Here is a 21,933-nt window from a genome sequence, read left to right on the forward strand (position 1 = left end):
TTACAGCCAAAAGCATGCCTGCAGAAGGACAGGCAAGCTGGGGTTTTAAAAACAGATGTCAAAAAGGTGTATATTCCAGCTGTCTGTGGACTCCACGCCTGGGCAGGAAAACTGTTTCATATCCCTCTGTTGCCCCCCGCCCCAATATAGTAATAAAAACACCATTGTGTCCCTCTTCCATAGCAATAAGCAAGTTTTACAGAAGCAAAGGCAGCTGTTAACACCCCACAGCACACCATCTTAGCCTCATCTCACTTGCAGGCCTCTAGGATCTCCCAGGCATTCCAGAACTGAAGGTCACCGGCCCTTAAGGCATGCCTCCTCCATAGTAAGTCTCTTTAGTCATCACAGGAGACCTGTGTTAATTAGTAATCAGGTCTGAACACTCTACTGACTGGGGTAGAGCAGTTACTGCTGGGCAGGCAGAAGCATAGTGCCATCAGGTTAGGGCTGGCTGTCACGTCCCCACAGTATAAATATGTGATTCGTATCTTCTTATCCTATGTACTTATCAGGTAAAAATCCATTCAGGGATGTGTACAACAGGTCCATTTGCTTATGTTGACATGCTTTCTTTTATGTATTTTGCTTCAAATTGGTAATTTCTTTTCCAAGTGCAGTATGCTTACAATGTCCAGTAACTAAGAAATTAGCCTGGATATAATAACCACAAGATATTAGATATATATTATGTAGCAAGAATTATGTTCAATAAATTATAGGAAATGTGTCATTTCATGCATACCTGATGAGATAGGTAGACCCAGTTGAGAGATGTTATTTCTTGTCTATTGATCCTAGGTTATAATAGAATTTCTAAAATGCAAAACTGTCTCTAAAATGAATACTCTATGAGTTATTTTTAAATTTTTTGTAAATAGGTCTATTATTCTTTATTACAATTTTGTCAGCTATATATTTAATTATCCATGCTAATAATCAAGAAGGTCTAACAATTTACATCTGACATGTTTCTGAATGTATATAAGATTATGAATGTGAAAAATTAACGTTTAGAGATTTATTTTGAATCACTTTTATTTTATTATTTAACGAATTAAAATTTGTTGAGGGCTTCCAGGTGCAGTTAGAATTCATTTTATAGAATACTTTATTGCTAAAAGCTCAATGATTAAAATGCAAAAACTGGAAAGCTTTAGGATTTCAGAGATAAAGGTGATTTGTTGAATTATATGGCAATAATTGCACTTATAAATCCTCCTATGAGTTCTGTCGACCATGTGCTGCCCTTTAAAAGGGACCCAAACTTCTGGCAGATGTCTGCAAGCTATTCGGCAATAAGAGTTTTATCAAATTATGCCCTTTTGGTTTGTGATCTGAAACTGGTTGCAGCTTAACCCGGATGTAATGTACAGGAGGTTTTCAGCCACTAATTAGCTGTCCTTCTAATGTACGGCAGTCTCCTCGTGACTGCTGAGTGGTGAAAGTGGTGAAAGCCTTGCCAGTCAGCTGTCTTGTAAGGCAAAAACAATGGGTCTAAACACTAATCTTTCCCTTTTGGTCTCTTGTCTATTTGAGACAGGGTAAAAGATAGGATTGGATTCCTGACTCTTCTGTCTCTGCCTCTTAGGTTCTGGGGTTCACCCTTCCTCTTCAATATTAACCATTCTGACTTAGTCATGTTAAAAAACAATCTAGTAAAAAAAAAATACCACTATAGAGAAACTAGGTTCAGCTGAGGATCTGACGCTATTATCAGTAAGTGTAAAAAAGTTCCAGCCAACTTTACAAGTGTGACATCCATCATGCTCTTGTCTTCCTATGATTTGTATAATCTTTACCTTAAAGATATGGTCCCCTTGGCCTTTGCTCATGACATTATGTTCAACTGATGTATTCTGTCACTTAGTACTGTGGAGAGAGAGGGTGTATGAGGGCTCAAATTTAAAATATAAAAATCACTTTTCTCATTTTAAGTACGACTTTCATCTTTCCATGTTTATTGCTTTTCTGTCTCAGTGATTTCTGTCATCCTGTACTCTGAATATTTCAAATTTAGTATTTATAAACAATGTTTTATCATATTTAGCCTATACCTGGTTCTAGCAGAATATTTTAACTGCATGGTTGGTATTTTCTGGAATTGTTTTTAAATCCAAGAATAATTTAATTCCATCAGCACCACAATGCTAAAACATCTGCTTGCTTGTGCCCAACACATTCCATGCAAGTAACTAAGTCTATCTTATTAAACTGTATGTTTGTTTTCATTTGTGTGTGCTACCTCTTTCTTACTCTAATGACTAGAGTTTAAAAAGAGGAAGAATATGGCTGTCTTAGAAAAACTTTCTTGGTCACATTCTAGTCACAACATTGTGAAAACAATGGCAAAAAGGGGTCTTGCCATCTTGTCCTTCTATTATGTACCTGTTTGTAAAAGTTCCTTTCCAATTAATTGTCTTGGATTGAATTTTCAAGGAACTACAGTCACTACTGTCTAACTTGCTGCAAGACCACCTCAGTGTCATGTGAATAAAAAGGGATCAAGTGAAAAATTCCTGTTCATATAACAGAGATTTCAGGCCTGTCTGATTCTCCCCTCTGTGTGTATCCCATGAACACAGGATACAAGATGTAAAGCTTTACATGCTACATGGTCTTGATTGCCCTAAACTCACGATATTAAATGGTTATTTCCTAAATAATGGCTAATTTGTTACTTAACCAGTCTAACACCTAGCACATATTTTATCTGAAAATAATAATAAAGGGCTGGGTTTGGTGGTGCACACCTTTAATCACAGCATTCCTGAGGGCAGACGGGCCTACACAGTGAGTTCCAGGCGAACCAGAGGTACATAATGGGACCCTGTAAATAGTAACAACAACAACAACAACAATAATAATAACAAATAGATAAATTCTAGGTGCATGAAATCATTATTATACATATAGTGTTCCTTAATATTTCAAAGTTAAGATAATTTTAAATATACTAGTTGTATATTGCTTATAAATACAATTGATTTTCTATTGACAACAAATCTAGAATAATATGTACATATTTTTGACAGAGTGTATAATACAGTTTCCTGCAGCCATATGTCCTAGAAACTATTGTAACTTACTTATTCTTCAAGGGGCATCAAGCCAGCAAATTAAATTTATTTTACTTCTTATGTTTCCTCCTGCTATTTCTACTGACAGTACAGTAAAAAGCCAAGTGTACCAGGAAACTAAAGAAGTAAAGATAAAAGACATTATTTTGTGGAGAAAGGTGTTTTGATGTCTTAGAGGAACAAACAGATAGACTTCCCCTAAAAGTTTGGGAAATAGTGAGACAAAATACTATTTTAACAAATGCCTAGTCATGAAATGATTGGGGCTTTGTCTTATATTTCCCTAAATTTATATTTAGATTTTGGTATTCTAGAAGTTGGCAAATGTATTTATCAATATGCTCATTTATTGAGGTTTCATGGCTGTGATGGCTTGTCTAGGCTTGTTATTTGCCTTGGTGGACAATTAAGAATATAGTGGGTCATATTTGCTTTCAAAAGAAATGTTTATGTCAAAAGTAAACTTTATAAGCATTCTACTATACGAAGGTCACATCCATGCTTTTAGTCACATCCTAAACTGAAAACAAACATGATTCAGGGGTGGGGCTTTCAGAACAATTCATCTGCAGAACATAGTTCCACACATGTTTCTTGCGAATGAAAACCATAACAATATTTTTACAAGAAGTTTAGCCTCAGATATTAGATATCTATTATTACTATGACATATTTAAAAGAGCTATGTGCTACAGTTGCACATGCATATGTGATGTATTTGTATTTCCATGCACAAGCCATGTGATACATTTTTATTTTCATGTACAGCTCATGTGAACCAACTTTGTTTCAGCACAGACATTTAAAAGAAAAACACTTAGACACCATCTTCAAATTAATTTCCTGATGTAGCTCTTTCACTCAGGGATTCTTTTTTCTTTGTTAGCAAGCCCATCCTTGGGGCTTGGGGAACATGCCACACTATTCTATGTTCAATAACATGTGCATGAGCATCTGTTTCCCATATTTATATGTGCAGTCTCCACGTTGATCACCATCACTTTCTTTGCTTTACAAACTACATATTATGATGATATAAGACCATTACTCCAATTCTATATGTTGTTTCTTTATAAAAATTGCACCACGTTGACAAGCACCCACCATTTCAGGTCAATGGAAAAACAATTCAAACTTTAAACATTTATTCCAAATATACATTAATTAGATCTAATTACGTTTAATAGCATTTTAAATATGATTTTTGAGCAATAGAAATAAAGTCTTGTATTTCTTTTTACTGCTTTTTTTTTTCTGAATGTACATAGATGTTAACAGGGACTCTTAACACCTCAATATACATTTAAGTTTAGATGACACAAAGTGTGAATACAACGGGCTTCGGAGGAGACCCTGCAACTGTCACTCTTTACTACACCAGCAGGATCCTGAGCTGTATTCTAACTATTTGTTTTCATACTCACAGCTAAATTTAGTCCTCAGGCCTCATCGAGGAGACTTCCCTTTACAACTGACAAAGAATCAATCAAAATAGAAGAGTTGTGGGGCCCAGTCCCAAAGGATACCCCTGTCACACAGATCCTGCATGGAAACACTGGCTCAGGCAACACTGCAGAGGAGAAGGTGGAGAGACTGTAAGAGACAGAGGATCAGGAAGTCTGTTGTGAGATTGTGCCTCCTAGAAACTACAGGGAAGAGACAACCTTGATACCACAGCAATATGGCTGCCTAAACATGAACCAATCAAGGACAACAACAGACATTCTAACATGTTCTGTGGAACGCGGGAAAGGGCTCCACCCTACACCAAGAACCACAAGCAACCAAGGATTGCTGAGAATAGGGGAGATGGATGAGGTCATCAGTTAGTTAAACAATACCAAATGTCAGCTCAGAAGTAATGAAAACACCTTTAGTATGTTTGTAGCCACAGTTAACAAAAACAGAAGTCATGGACTTGAGAAAAGAGCAAGTAAGAGGTATATGGGAGGGTTTGGAAGAGGAAAAGACCAAATGATGTAATTATATTAATTTCAAAAATAAAGAACAAAAGCCAGGCGTTGTGGCACATGCCTTTAATCCCAGCACTTGGAAGGCAGAGGCAGGCGGATCACTGTGAGTTCGAGGACAGCCTGGTCTACAAAGTGAGTCCAGAACAGCCAAGGCCACACAGAGAAACCCTGTTTCGAAAAACCAAAAAATAAAAAATAAAAAAATAAAAAAATAAAAATAAATAAAGAACAAAATCCCTTGAATTAAAAAAATCATTCTGTGGATTCTCCCTGCAATGGAATCTCTCTAGTCAAATAAATTCTTCTCTTGTCTATGTAAGCATCATGCTAGAAGATAGTTTTTTTTTCTTTAATCCTACAATAACAGTTGTAGAAGCTGTTGTATTTGATTTCCAGTTTCCACTGATGTTTATTTGACATGACTAAGTATTTCATAGTGCAATTATCTTAGTATTGATAGCATTTCTATTATTGTCAAATTAATATAATAATTATTAAGACACAAAATATTTTCATTAATTAAAATATAATTTTATTCTTGTAAACAGTAGTTCAAATGTCTAAAATATGGAGACATACTTAATTTTTTTTTCTTTTTTTGTTTTTTGAGACAGGGTTTTTCTGTACAGTCTTGGCTGTCTTTGTAGACCAGGCTGGCCTTGAACTCACGGACATCTGCCTACCTCTACCTCCCTGAGTGCTGGGTGTCGGGTCCTCCCGCTGGCAGGAACGACGCAGACACCAGGATTCTTCTCAATCGTGCTTTATTGGGAGCATCCTTTGAAGCTGAAGCGAAAGACCCCGAATGCCTGTGAGCACGCCGCTTAAATACTGTCTGGATGTGGCGTGTCAATGTCTCATTGGTTACATTTGGATGCCCTCATTAGCATGCCCACAGATGAGAGGCTGTGTTGGAGTACTTCATTTGCATACCCCTGTCGGGAGGGGTGCATTGAGAGGGCTTATGTCTGCGCATGTGCGGGGACTGTAGCAACTGTAACAGTTTGTAACAGTTGCCACCAAGTGGTAACAGTTGCTGCCATTATCGGGTGTGGCCGCGCCTTACAGCTGGGATTATAGGCAATTTAAGATAAAATTTAAATGAAAAAGATAAGTATGAAAATACTTGACCTGCAAAGCTAAGAAAGCAGAGAGGTGGGGTGGAGGGAGAGGGAGAGACAGAAGAGAGGAGACAGACAGACGGAGGAGAGGAAGGGACAGGATGGAGCAGGAAGGAGGGGGAGGAGAGGCTTACTGTACTTTGTGATATCAGACACTTGAAGACTGAGAGGGGATAATGTCTTATTGAGCTCCTGGGGAAAAAAGAATATACAACTCTATATTCTTTGGAATCAGACGAAAAGGAAAAAGCTCTTTTGTTAGCTTACATTTTAAAAAAATCCACAAAATTATAGGGTTATTTCAGTTCCTTTGTGCACAGATAGGGTAGCCAGCCATCTGCTAAAATACACTTCGAAAGACAATCTCGAAGCTGACTTAGAAAACTAAGGCTAGGGGACCAAGTGAATCAGGAAGAGGAGCCTATTATTAAGTGTTTGGAGGATATTCTTTTCCCGTTGTGATTTTTAGTTTCCTAAGGACTATCTTGTAATTTTGAACATTGCATTCCTTTTTAGGGATAACTTTTCAGCCCTTCTCACTCTTGTAATAACATTGTTCTTAATTAAGATCAACTTCCTATCAGTTCTTGTGTGTAAAATTTACCCACTTTTTTGGTAGCATACATTTGAACACTGTCACCAACAACAGAGTGGAATACACATGAGTATAGTAAAGAATCCTAAAGGAAGTGTAAGATGCATTTATCAGTGGGACGCAAGTCAATTGATATGAATCCTTCTGGTAAACTGTGCATTCATTTGCAAATAGTAGTGATTTATTTTTATTACGGTATATTCCAAAGAAATCACAATGTAAAATCACATACACATCACTTTGCATTGCTGCTTTCCTAATCCACGCCCTCTTGCCCCACCCCACCCCGCCACAACCAAAGGCCACTGCTTCTCCCAGAACGCAGCAGGGATTCTACAAATGTGGAAATGCAGCTGTTGTGGGTTTCACAATCTATCCAAGGTCATCAGATTACAACAAGGAGAAAAGATTTCACAGTCAGTGATAATGATTTATTAATCCTTTCTTGCTGCTTATCTCAGAAACAATTTTCTCACGTTTGAACTTAGTAGATGAAAAGTAGCTGACTTTTTTTTTCAAAAGTATGGAAATTGTTTGATGTGTCTGTCTTCTATCATGTCTTGTGATATTCTCTGTGCCTCCTTTTGGTTTGGGGTTAGAGGAGGGGTCCTTAATTGAGAAAATGCCTCCATTAAGATGAGGCTGTTGGCAAGCCTGTAGGGCATTTGCTTAATTAGTGATTGAAACTGTAGGACCCAGCACATTGTGGGTGGTGCCATCCCTGGCCTGGGTACTATAAGAAAGCAGGCTGAGGCAGCCCTGAGGAGCAAGCCAATAAACATAACTCCTTGTCTGCATCAGCTCCTGCCTCCAGGTTCCTACCTTGGTTTCCTTCAGTGACAATCTGTTACCTGAAGTATAAGCTAAACAAAGGGTTGCTTCGTTTACAAGGCCCAGCTGAAAGTTGTGGAGGTGACTCTGCACTCTGCACTAGCCAAGAAGCAGAAGTGTTCAGGAAGCTCGGGTGTTCTAATAACCTGAGTTTGGATGCCCCATCCTATCTTGCTAACAGTAAACTGAGTGTACCATCCTCACTAACCGAATCCCATCATCGTCAATTCTCTGTTCTGTTATATTTAGATAGCTGGCTCATATGTGTAGCCTCTTATGTTTTGTAAACTGTCTCGGGTCCTTCTGATCCCTTCCTTTCAATTTTGGTAAGAGAAAATAGTCATCTACTGATTTTTAATTCAAGAATTACAACTATAGGGTGGATAGACACTACGAAGTTTCCACTAAGAATGCACAGAGTAGAATTATTGTAGAAAATGGCTGCTATGCCATGGAATGCAACTCTCACTCACTTTTTTCTTTACTTAAAAGGAATAAAATATGCCTGTGTTTTCATGTGAAATAGATTTAAATATGTATATACAATTGCTGATGCATGTTATTTTTGTGCTGAGGCAAGTGCACGTGGGTGTTCAGATACATGTGTCTGTGGAAGCCAAGGACAACTTGGCCATCATCTTTAGGAATACCATTTGCCTCCTTTGAGACCAAGTCTCTGAGTAGATAGATGGTCAGGGCAGTGCTCTAGGAATATTACAGTCCCTGCCTCTATGGCACTGGGATTACAAACATACACCACTGTGCTTGGCTTCAGACATATGTTTTGCGGAACATACTTAGGTCCTTATTCTTATAAGGACTTTACCAATTGAGTCATCCCTCCAGCAAGTAGCTCTTGCCAAGTTAATGAAGTCAGTATTAACTGAAGAGAATTGGTCCTGGTAGTAGAAAATATTTACTTTTCTTCTCTGAATAAGTAAGGGCTAAGGAACAGGGTTGGTATTTGTTTCTTCCTTAGGACTGGTATGAGTTAATATAAGCAATCTGTCAAACCATTCAACTTATAGAGGAAGATACACCCTTTCTTACTATGTAGGAGCAGAGCTAAGTTTTTTTCTGTATTCTATTAAGTAAGTGGAAGGAGCCAAAATCCACTTTTAAAAGTGAAGCATGACCAACAGAAATGCTAACACTGCAGAGGAGACTCTCACAGGGCCCTACCTCTAGACAAATAACAACTACCAAGAGGAGAGGGAGATTTATCACCCCTCAACCTTCAGGAACGAGCCCCCTAATTGATTAGCCAATACCAAGTGGTCAGCCCTGAAATCATATACGTATATGATTATATATGCTACATTAAATGGACTCAGAAGGTTGTATTTATATATTTATAAATATAAATTTTTGCATGTGTTTATAACAATAATAGTCAAAGAAAAATAGGACATGATTTTGAGGGGCCAGAGAGGGGAACTGAAAGCGGGACAGGGAGAGAGGGTTGCAGGGAAAAGCAGAAATAGAGGAAATTATGTAACTAAAACGTCAAAACATGTAACAATTACAATGAAGCAAGGTTTCTAAAAATCATGCCAAAATTTAATCTTTAAGAGTATCTGGGCTCAGTGGTGCACGCCTGTAATCCCAGCACTCAGGGAGGCAGAGGCAGGCAGATCTCTGTGAGTTCAAGGCCAGCCTGGTCTACAAAGCAAGTCCAGGACAGCCAAGGCTACACAAAGAAACCCTGTCTCAAACAAAACAAACAAACAAACAAACAAACAAACAAAGAAAACCAAAAAAAGAGTCTAGTGAAGACTCAGAAAATTATTTGAGAGGCTTGTAAAAAGTACTGTTAGAAGAAAAGACCATCAACAGACATGTTCTGTGTCATATCAGTCCACAGATGTTTCTTGATATGCTGACATATGTACAAAGGAAATGCCAGTAATGCAGCAAAATGAAGCAAAAGAAAAAATTAACAAGTTTGTTAATTAGAGAAAATAATTCTTAAAGGGAGAGTTTAGATATTGTTAACATTTATGACTAAACTATGTCTATATAAAGGAGTAAAAATTGGTTTTTCATGTTCTGCCATCACATTTAAGTTCGGACATGACTATAGTGGTAGCTCCAAGTTCTCTATAGCTCAGACATGAAGATTCAGATTTTCAATTCCTAAAAGCTTCAATATGTTGGAAAAATCTCAATTCTGGTTTCTGTGGGTCCTGGGAGCTGTGAAACAGGGGGAGCCCAGCCTGGAACAAGAGTGAGGTTGAGGCAGGTCCAAATTCCGAAAATCTTGCGGCAGCAGCAGGACCCCTCCCTCCCGGCCCTGGTCCTGCAGGTCTCTGTGAAGGGAGCCTTGTGGCCCTACTTCTGCATCCCTGAGATGGTCATATAACCTTGTGGCCAGGTTACAGGGTAAACTCTCTCTCTCCTTGTAAGTTCGTGCCCAGAATGCATCTGGAATTCCTCTTCATGCAAATAAGGCATTCCCAGCACTTTGGTTCTGATCAATGATGTACACTCACCCCAATAGTCCCTACCCACCCCACCAAATGTTTGAACAAGCTGTCTCACTGATATCTGCCTCCTGGGAAGTCTGTTTCTTCTTCAGACCACTCCCTGAGGTCTCCACACTCAGGCTGTTCCTGCCTCCTGCTTCCTCCCCTCCACTGGCTGCTGTTGGTGGGAAACGGAGCCTGAAGGGCATTTTCCACGGCTAAGAAGTCGCTAAATATTGGGATCCTTTGAAGTACTGTTAGTACACAATAGTGTTTTCTGACCCTAGACATCTTTTAGGGATTCTCACATATATCACAATGCCATGTTGGAGCCTGTTCAGTGCCTTTCGAGGAAAATATTGCATTCATTTATTTGTTTGCATGTTTGTTCTGTCTTTCTATGTGTATGTGCCACTGTGCATAGGTGGAGTCAGTTTCTTCTTTTCACCTTGTGTGTTCTGGAGATCACACTCAGGTTGTTAGATTTGACAGCCAGAACCTTACTGGTTGAGCCATCTTGCACTACTTAGGTGAAGCAGTAGCAACTGCTTCTGGGCTAGAGATGTTTGCTGTCTGCAGTTTCCGTCACCCTGAAGAAATAGTTAGAATTATATAGTGGGTTATTTCCTAAATAATGGCCTGCTAGAATTGTCACAGATTGGTTATTTCAAGTGCACAGGCAATTAGAAAAAAGAAGGTAGCTCAACATGTCATGTAATCAAACCCACGGCTACAAACCACAAGATACAATCCTGAGTGTATAGCATGCCACTTCTGTTTTACACATTAAATTGATCCAAAGACAATCAATACTGTGATACCCTGAAGACAGGTAGTCTGAATAGCATGAATAATGTCTTTCTTTTATTATAACCCTGTGTCTTTAAATCACAAGGTTTTCTTATCTTCTCTGAGTGAAAGCAATGTTACGTTTTATGTATGTGTAAAAAATAAATAAATAATACCAAAACACACAAAGGCCAAAGAAACTTGCCAAGCTGTTGAACTTACAGAATTATGTGCTGACCTTCAGAAGGTTTGGGGCTCTCATTGTAATATATATATGTATATACGAACATACATATACATGTACATATATGCCACTCTATAATGACACAGAAGAGTCATTTGAATCAAAATTTTTACCAATTGAATGTGTCAAAAATAACAACATAAATCATATAGAGTCAAAGTTGAGTAAAAGATGTTTATATGGTTACCTTTGAAGTCTTGTGATCTCTAATATACTTCTTATAATAAATACATCTTTTATGAACACACAGGTTGGAGCATTATTGGCCAGCTATGTTCTTTGGGTGTGCAGGCCTCCAAATAGTTCACTACATGCATATTTTTCAATATATTTCTGGCAGATATGAAGCCATATTTTTCCTCTTTTTTTTATTCTTAGGATAAGTCACTCACATCTCACTGAGTTGGCTAGCTTAGGAAAAACATAATCCAGCCTTGAGCCCCTTTAAGGATATTCTTTCCGTACAAATTTAACTTTCTGGGTTCAAACAAAATTAATGAGCCAGTATGATGAAGCTCTCCTCATCCTTGTGAACTCTCTGATGCTGCATATATGTCTTTCAGAAGAGGATACTTTAATACCATACTATGCACTAGACAAAAGCCTTTTCTATTCAATAACAGTCCATCTTCCTGTACTCAGGGGAAGACAGTATTTCTCTCTAAAAATGCGGAGAATATCAATGGAGCTAATATCTTCAAAGCGCTTAGAGCTCAAAGCAGTTGCCTGCAGTTGTGAGGAGTCCCCACCCTCATTATCTCTGTACAAGAAAAGTGACCAAAATACAAAACACTGCCTGGTTGCTAGGGGCTGAAATTCTCTACAGAAAATTAAAATACACATCCACTAACTCATTTCTTAGCTTCATTCTTCGAATTTTACTTTATTTTTTAGAACAGAGGAGTTAAATTATGGACACCTTTTTAAAATATATATATATATATATATATATATATATATATATATATATATATATATATACAAAATCAGGGGTTTATGGAGCACACAATTAAGCTATATAAGTTACAACAAATACATTTTTAAAAATGTCAGATACAGCTATATTTCAAGGACTTGAGTGATATCATAAATATTGAAGGATTATCCAATTATGAGTTATATGCTATGACAAGTTCTCTTCTGGGCACCAGTACCTTATGTCATATGAGAATTCACTTAATGTTCTATCCTATAAAAGAACTGTTGGTATATCTGGAAGTCACTAATAGCAGAAATTGGACCTATCGCACATAATCATGATGACTTAATTTAAAACTGAAATAAAGTATTCAAGTCAATGCTTAGTTGTAGCAACCTACAGAGGACATCCTGCTGATGAAGCAGCTACGACCGATGCAACACTTGTTCAGGCTGCCTTGTCACAATGGTCTAGAACTGTCTTTCTCTTCTGGTAATATCTCATCCTTCAGAGGAGAAGCAGTGCTGAGATCCAGGCATATGCCTGTGAGGTTGGGTTCTCTTTGTTCTCAGATAATTTACCCAGTGTAACAGAAGTCCCTTACCCATTTTACTTTAACCACTTGAAACCCTTAACCTTATTTCTAACATTGTATGTGTCTCCCTGGAGCCCTGTCACCAGGATATTCTTTGCCAAGACCTCTCTCTACATGACTCACATTCTCACCTCATGAAGGCTGATGTTCCTCAGGGGCCTCTTCTGTGTGTGGTATGAAAAGTGTGTGAGGGTATGAAAAGTCCATACCCTCTCTCACTATACTAATGAGCAATGTGGGAGGATCCAGCATTCCCTGGAAGGCAGACCTCTGGAGATGCCTGAGAAACATGTGAGGAAGTTTCTTGATTGGGTTGGCAAGGTGGGAAAAGCATCCGTGAGTGTAACAAGCACACTACCACGGCTGAGGGCCTAGACTTTCCCTCCTCGGGGTGCTGTGATGAGCCATCTCTTCCTCCTCCAGCCATGCCTTCCCTCCCTGCCATGAGGGACTCAAACCCTCAGCCAAATTAAATCCTTGGGTCCTGAGGTTGTTCATAGTTTGTCAGAGTAGTTAGAAAACTAACTATTACATCATCTTTTGACTTAGGTAGTTAAACAGCTGTAGATTTCATGGGCTCAAAACCAATCTGTCTATATCTATGTGTAAGGCAGACCAAAAGGCAGAAACAGAGGTCAGGGAAAGATGGTACATTTCTGCTTCTTCAGTTAGTGTGTAAATATCAAAAGATGTCTTGTTCATGAATTTATATTGTTTATTTCAGGAAAGCCCACATTAAAAAAACATAGAAAGTATACTTAATTATTCTTAATTTACAGAGGGAGAAATTTAGGCAGAGAGAAATAAAGAAACTTATCAAAAGTTAGAGAACCAACTGGTTGTAGACTTTGGACTAAAAATAAAAAATCTCCCCCCAAAAACATAGTGCCACTCAAAATATTGTTCTACTGCCTCTGTTCAAAATTAAAGTGAAAATATAATTAAAAAATATTATCAAGTATATGTTAAGTAGGGGCTGGAAGGATGTCTCAATGGTTAAGAACACTGGCTACTCTTCCAGAGGTCTTGAGTTCAATTTCTAGCACCCACAACCATTTGTAACTGTAGTCCCATGGGATCTGATGCTCTCTTCTGGTGTAAAATTGTACATATAGACAAAACACTTATATACACCAAGTACATAAAAATATAAATCCCTTAAAAAAAAGAGGAGCCTGGTACATGTATTTAATCCCAGTATTTGGGAGGCAAAGGCAGGTGAATCTCCGTGAGTATGAGGCCAGCTTGGTCTACAAAGACAGTTCCAGGGCAGCCAGGGTACCAAGTCAGTTAAGAGAAAGCCTGTCTTAAAATTTGGGTTGGCAGAGGTGGGAAAAACATCCATGAGTGTAACAAGCACACCACCATGGCTGATGGCCTAGACTTTCCCTACTCAGGGTGCTGTGTATGTATGTATACACACACACACACACACACACACACACACACACACACACACACATGTATATATATACACACACATATGTATGTGTGTGTGGTGTTTAGTGGTGATTTGACATATAGAGTATATGAATACAAATTATTAACTCTGATTTGTGTGATATCAAACAGGTTGTTTTTCTCAGATTTTTCCAGAAATATCTTCAATAATTTTTTAGATAATGAAAATGCATATCTTATAAAAATAATGCCTCCTGTAGCCACATCAAAGGATCTGAATATTAATGTGATTTTTAAGATTAGTTGAAAGAGCCTTTCATTTCCCTCTCCAGTTTACAAGGTCTTGAGTAGTCAGCAGAGGAGGCATGTGAATGACAGAATGCCAGCAGGAATAGGATCTTACTCAATTAAACCAGAGCATAAATTTGCTGCTTCACATGTGTCCTACCGTTTCCTCACAGTGAGCAAACCCATCCCATACCTGGAGGTTATCTGAGGGCATCAACAGACAGGAGAACTTATGTCACCGGAGATGGGCTTTCAGAGTGAAAGAGCCACCAGTAACGGCTGTGCAGCAGCACCTGTTTGGATCCTTCTGGAAATCTAGGTAAGCAGGGCATATTATTAGTTAGTGTTCTGTTTCTGGTATAAAGTAGCATAACCACATCCTGTGATAGAGGGAAGAGTCTATCTTGGCTGACATAATCAGAGTGTTAGAGACCACAATGGCAGACGAGAGTCATGGCAACGGGAACCAGAAAGTTGAGAGCTCACATCTGGAACCATAAGCAAGAATCAGAATCAAGTAAAGTGGGACAACCATTAAGTTATTAAACCCCACCCTTCCTTCAGTGAGATACTTCCTCCATCAAGGCAACACCTCCTGTACAGCCCCTCCATACAGCTCCTCCAATATGGACCAAGTATTCAAATGCCTAAGATTATGGGGGACAACTTCCTGAACAGAACACCAACAGTACAGGCCTTAAGGTCAACAATTCATAAGTGGGACCTCATGAGGTTGAGAAGCTTCTGTAAGGCAGGAGACACTGTCAACAGAACAAAGCGACAGCCTACAGACTGGGAAAAAAAATCTTCACCAACCCTACATCTGACAAAGGTCTAATATCCAAAATATATAAAGAACTCAAGAAATTAAACACCACCAAACCAAATAACCCAATTGAGAAATGGGGCTAGGAACTAAACAGAGAATTCTCAACAGAGGAATATCGAATGGCTGAGAAACACTTAAAGAAATGCTCAAAATCTTTAGTCATCAGAGAAATGCAAATCAAAACGACTCTGAGATTCCATCTTACACCCATCAGAATGGCTAAGATGAAAAATTCAAGTGACACCACATGCTGGAGATGATGTGGGGAGAGAGGAACACTCCTTCATTGCTGGTGGGAATGCAAACTAGTACAACCACTTTGAAAATCTATCTGGCGCTCTCTCAGAAAACTGAGAATAGGGCTTCCTCAAGATTCAGCTATTCCACTCCTTGGAATATACCCAGAAAATGTTCCACCACACAACATGGACATATGCTCAACCATGTTCATAGCAGCCTTATTCATAATAGTCAGGTCCTGGAAACAGCCTAAATGCTCCTCAGTTGAAGAATGGATAAAGAAACTGTGGTATATTTACACTATGGGATATTACTCAGCTATTAAATACAAGAAGTCCCAAAATTTGTGTACTAATGGATGGGACTAGAAATGATCATAATGAGTGAGTTAACCCAGAAACAGAAAGACTCACATGGTATATACTCACTTATAATTGGGCGCTAGCCCAAAAAGCATGTCCCATGAAAGACTTTACTTACCAAGAGATTGGAATAGATGTAGGGCATCCTACTGCAACTCTAGATAAGAGAAATATAGGAGATGGGGAAATAGAAGGACCTACAAATGTACAAGAAGTATATCATGACAGGGCCCAGGGTGTCTGCCCAAAGTATTGCACTAACCAAGGACAATACAAGTAGTAAACATTGAACTCCTACTATAATCTACCCAATGGACAGGACATTCTCCATAGTTATGCGGAGAGCAGGAAATGGCTTTGACATGAACTCTGGTGCCCCATATTTGACCACCTCCCCTTGGTGGGGAGGTCTGATGGCACTCAAAGAAAGAATAAGCAGGCTACCAAGATGAGACATGATAGCCTATGGCCATATAGTGGGGGAGGAGGTTCCCCCTTGGTCATAGACCTAGGGGAGGGGAATAGGGTGAAAGCAAGAAGGAGGGAAGAACAGGAGGGTACAAGTGATGGGATAACAATTTAGTTGTAATCTGAATAATTAAAATTTTAAAAGATTATAGGGCCACTTCTCAATCAAACCACCATGCAGAGTGTGTCTTTCACAGAAGCAGGAAGAGAGGAATGGAGATGGGCTTGAACAATAGGAATAATTGACTTAGTGCGACCATGAGAGGCTGTACCAGCCAGCCTCCCTCCCACACGTAAAGGACAGTCAGGACACCAGGCAGGAAGCTCTAATGGGAGTATACATCACCTTTTCTTAGTTTCCAATAAATTGTTTTCACTCTCCTCCTTTCTTTACAACATTTTTTTTTTGCAGGAGATGGATAGGAATTAGCAAATGTCTGAGAAATCATTGTCCCATTTTCCATATGCAACAGGCAGTGTTCAACATACTACTAGTTTCTTACAGTTTCTGTCAGGACTGCTTCTTTTCATATTTCCTTTGTTTCACATACAGACACATATTACTAATACTGACAATTAATTGTATACCGAATCTAGAAACTTCAGACACAAGAGAAGCACCTCACAGAGAACACCTAAACGTATTTGTTTAGATGCCATGCCAGCCTGTATATGCACCTCTGTTTCAGCCATAGGCCTGGCAGGAAACAAACGTACCTCATTTGGATGGAAGATTTAAAGGGCATCATTAATGAAGGGATTATTTACTAATGAAGCAAATATAGAGGAATAATTGAGAAAACACATGCATAAATTAGAAACAGTGGGGAGTTGTTACTGCACAAAGCTTAAAGGGAACGGGAGGGGAAGTGACCTAATCAGAAGACTGGCTGGGAACTGGAGTCCCACGGCACAGGAGAACAAGTGAGCTGCAGCTGGGGGCCAAGTTACACTGTAATAGCTTGGTTGAGAATGCACCTAGGCGAGTGGGGAGAGGGTGAAGCAACATTCCACTCTCTCCTCTCACCCTCTCATCCAGCTCCTGTATCCGCATTGCCCATTGCGCATTTCTTGGGCCAGCTAGCCTCTGTGTGGATCAAAGGAAGATGGAAAACCTAGAATAATAAGCAGAAAGATGCTCTGATGGAGGAAGAGCAGCTCGGCCTCCTTCCTGTCTACCCAACTGACCACTCAGCTACTGACGGGGACTATGGACTATATTTTGCTGGCACATTTATTTCCATTACATTGTCTCCTTTAACCTCAGGGAATACATTCTTGAAGAACCCTAGTTGAAGTCTGAGGCTGCAAATAGGTGGGAATTCCTATGTGCTACATATTTTCCTATATATGGATACATTTAATGAGCCTTAACTCATAAATTAGCAACAAATACATATTTGAATGAGAAAATACAGACCAACACATGTAAAATAAGTTATATTTATATGATTACATTCTATCAAAATTTGACATTTTCAAGGTAAGAAAAGATTGGTCTCCTAGTCAAGACTGTCAGGGCAACATGAATTTTCATCATGTATTCAGAAAAGTACACAACTTAAAACATATAATGTCTTTATTTCTAGAATTTCCCATTAATATTTTGGACTAGGGTTGACAATGAGTAACTGAAACTACAAAAGTGACACAGTGGAGACAGGAGGAGTACTGTGTGCATCATGAACAACTGTTTTCAGATTCTGTTAGAACACACGTGTAATTTAAAGATTTATAGCATCCCTGCATGTGAACATAGATGCTTTATTTGGACAAGTTTATTTTTAAAGTATGTTAAATGATCATCTTTTTCATGATTGGTACTCAAAGATGCCCATTTGAATCTTCTTTGTACATCTTCCATAATTAATATAAATAATGCTGTCACCATTTTAGCATTAAATACCTAAATGAGACTCTCTAATAATGGCATCACATGAGAGAGATAATAGACTTTGAGTCATAGCAAGTACAGCTTTGTTAACACAAGTTCTGCAATCATCACTAAAAACTGAGTATTTAAATCTGGCTGACTAACATCTGACTGGGTTATTAAGTATGACTATCAGCAGGTCCCTCAAAGCATGAAAAGCTGGCTGTCCCAAAGCCCAAAGGCTTTCTTAGGAAAAGAGTTAAAAGACAAGCTTGGGTCTGGGAATATGAAGAGTAGGGAAAACAATTCTAGAAATGTAAACCTATTTTAACTCTCTTAAAACAAACTAGGTATCAGATTTGTCAGTAAAGGTAATGGTTATTTTTGGTAATGGCAAGATCAACAGAACTAAGGAATAGAAGGCATGCTGGGGAAATGAGTGGCATTCAAACCACAGAGTGAGACAGTTATATCCTGTTCGTATGAGATGAATATAATGGTTTATTAAATGATTGTGCTTCTTGTAGTGAGTTTCATAATCACTATGTCCCATTGCCTCAGAATTTCAAAGGTATAAGGGAAATGCACTCTCACTAACAAAATAATCTTAAGTAGAATACAAATGTGTCCTTCATATGAGTTATGCTGATTGAAATATCTTCAAGGAGATTCTTTCTTTGCATATTTTAAAATTTTTTTTTATTAATTTATTCTTGTTACATCTCAATGGTTATCCCATCCCTTGTATCCTCCCATTCTTCCCTCCCTCCCATTTCCCCCTTATTCCCCTCCCCTATGACTGTTCCTGAGGGGGATTACCTCCCCCTGTATATGTTCATAGGGTATCAAGTCTCTTCTTGGTAGCCTGCTATCCTTCCTCTGAGTGCCACCAGGTCTCCCCCTCCAGGGGACATTGTCAAATGTGAGGCACCAAGGTTCGTGTGAAAGTCATACCCCACTCTCCACACTACTGTGGAGAATGTTCTGTCCATTGGCTAGATCTGGGTAGGGGTTTAAAGTTTACCAACTGTATTGTCCTTGGCTGGTACCTTAGTTTGAGCGGGACCCCTCAGCCCAAATCTGCCTATCATAATGTTCTACTTGTAGGTTTCTAGGACCCTCTGGATCCTTCTACTTTGCTATTCTCCAATGCGTCTCTCATCTAGAGTCCCAATAGAATGTCCTCCCCTCTGTCCCAGTTTCCTGGTAAGTGAAGGCTTTCATGGGACAGGCCCCTTGGGCTAATATGCAGATGTGAGTAAGTTAGTATATACCATTTGAGTCTTTCTGCTTCTGGGTTAACTCACTCATTATGATCATTTCTAGCTCAATCCATTTGTCCACAAATTTCAGGAACAATTAATAAATGGGACCTCATGAGACTGAGAAGCTTCTGTAAGGCAGGAGACACTGTCAAGAGAACAAAGTGACAGCCTACAGACTGGGAAAAAAACTTCACCAACCCTACATTTGACAAAAGTCTAATATCCAATATATATAAAGAACTCAAGAAATTAAACACCACCAAACCAAATAACCCAATTGAGGAATGGGGCTTGGATCTAAACAGAGAATTCTCAACAGAGGAATATCAAATGGCTGAGAAACACTTAAAGAAATGCTCAACCTCCTTAGTCATCAGGGAAATGCAAATCAAAACAACTCTGAGATTCCATCTTACACCCATCAGAATGGCTAAGATCAAAAATTCAAGTGACACCACATGCTGGCAAGGATGTGGGGAGAGAGGAACACTCCTTCATTGCTGGTGGGAATGCAAACTAGTATAGCTACTTTGGAAATCTATCTGGTGCTATCTCAGAAAAATGGGAATAGGGCTTCCTCAAGACCCAGCTATTCCACTCCTTGGAATATACCCAGAAGATGCTCCAGCACACAACAAGAAAATTTGCTCAACCATGTTCATAGCAGCCTTATTCATAATAGCCAGAACATGGAAACAGCCTAAGTGTCCCTCAATAGAAGAATGGATAAAGAAACTGTGGTATATATACACTATGTAATACTACTCAGCTATCAAGGAGATTCTTAAAGTCTTGACATAAAGAAATGAATACACCAAGGTGATAGTAGTGACACTTAGAATCTCACTATTAGCAAAGCCACAAATCTAAGTTTTTGTAGTGAACCTTGCCATTATTTTTGACAGGAGACCAACAAATAGTGCATCCATAAACTATATCTTCTCAACAAATCAGTGGCATCCATACCCAGTGCCATTACATCAGACTCTAGAAGAAGGGATTGCTACGAAGATAACTGCAACTGTCCAATGAGCGAGACTGAGAGGAGAGTGCTTAGCATAGAATACCTTGAATCAGTAGGTTTAGAGGAAACCTAGGGAAACCTAGGGAACGGTGTGTCAGTAATGCACTAGGTAAGTAAATGGTAACATGAAAGAGGGAGAGATTTCCTAGGAGAGAAGGGTGATAAAAGTGATAGAAATACATTGATATGGAAAGTGTAAGAATTTGGTATATAATTAAAGCAGGAATGTTAATGAATGCTATAGAGATGTTAAAAGCTATATATAAGTAGAAACTTCTATGAAGAATAAAAGAACTAAGAAATAAAGATGAGACACCAAATAGGTGAAATAATAATATTTGATGACATTCATGTATTCTACCTTGAAAAGTAAGACTGGGATTTTTTTTTTGTGTGTGGTACCAAAAAATGAGTTTCAACTAAAAAGGAAGAAGTGAGTAGAAAACAAGTATAAATGGGAGAAAAGTAGTATCCATGGTTACAGTTAAATTTGGATGAAGTTAAGTGGTCCCTAAGGTCACATGGTTATAGAAAAATGATACACTGTGCAAAAACTGGGAAAGGACGAGAAAAGAGAGTGATGAGCACAGTAAAGACGGTCTATTACAACTATCTTTTAATCAGAGATGGATGCTTCTAGTCAATCTTCTGAGTGTCCATAGTTTTCTCTCCCTCCAGTCACAGCCACAAGGGACCCTTCCTTACAAACAGCACTGGAGTGACACACACAACAAAGCACAAGAGGAGGAGCTTAGAATATACTTAGCAACACTTCCTGCTATTCCCTGAAATCATGGATACTCTTGCAATTTCCTTTGCATAGAATTTCATCTACTTCTTCACCGCTATAGCCCAAAATTTTGTTCAATACCAGGCACTCAATAAGCTTATGAAGAATAATTCTTAATTAAGTTGACATATTTTCCACCATTGCAACAACAAAAATATGAATGTGAACATGAGGAATGTTTATCAGTTTTATTATTTCAAATATATTCGGTGTTCATTTTAAAAATACACGATTTTCTTCTTGTCCCTTTTCTATATTGGCACGAAATGGAGAGGATGATGCATGATGATTTTGAGCAATTTTTACTTACACTCTTTAAATTACAAGTGAGGAGAGCCACTTCTGAGCTCAATCAGATTGAGCAAATCATATTTGAATATTGCTTGAAATTCAATTTCAGATAACCAGAACTGCAGGTTGTCACAAGTGCCAACTGTTCCTGCTCCATCTCCATGAAGAAGGAGTGTGCTGTGTGTTCTGGTTTGATTTGCACATCTGTTGAACTGCAACTTCCCACAAAGGATTATCCTATTAAAAAGTATCATCTTGGCAGATTAAAGATGATTATCTATTCAATTTTGTATAACAGACTATTAAAAAGAAAGCAAAGTCTTCAGTTACTGGCCCTGGCCCATGTAGTATGTGTAAACTGAATTTTAACTAATATCTAGTGTATTCTTTTAGATGAATACAAGCAATTCCTTTTAGGTTCCCAAACTGCATCCCTTGGAAAAATTCGAAGTGTTGCTGTTTCACATTGCTTTCTACAAACACATTTCCA

The 21,933-nt window shown here is 38.6% G+C and overlaps 2 protein-coding genes across 4 annotated transcripts in view; one reads left to right on the forward strand and one right to left on the reverse strand.

Annotated features, from left to right (window-relative positions):
- Window positions 1-21,933, reverse strand: part of SPAG16 (sperm associated antigen 16) — an 819,872-nt gene that overhangs the window by 184,112 nt on the left and 613,827 nt on the right. The gene's annotated exons all lie outside the window — the stretch shown is intronic.
- Window positions 14,525-21,933, forward strand: part of LOC311596429 (uncharacterized protein) — a 40,958-nt gene continuing 33,549 nt past the window's right edge. Inside the window, exon 1 of the mRNA XM_084779875.1 lies at window positions 14,525-14,620. The gene's annotated coding sequence lies outside the window, so the exon portion shown is untranslated. The remainder of the gene's footprint in view (window positions 14,621-21,933) is intronic.

Source organism: Acomys minous (assembly GCF_964271855.1).
Source record: "Acomys minous genome assembly, chromosome: 4".
NCBI lineage: Eukaryota > Metazoa > Chordata > Mammalia > Rodentia > Muridae > Acomys > Acomys minous.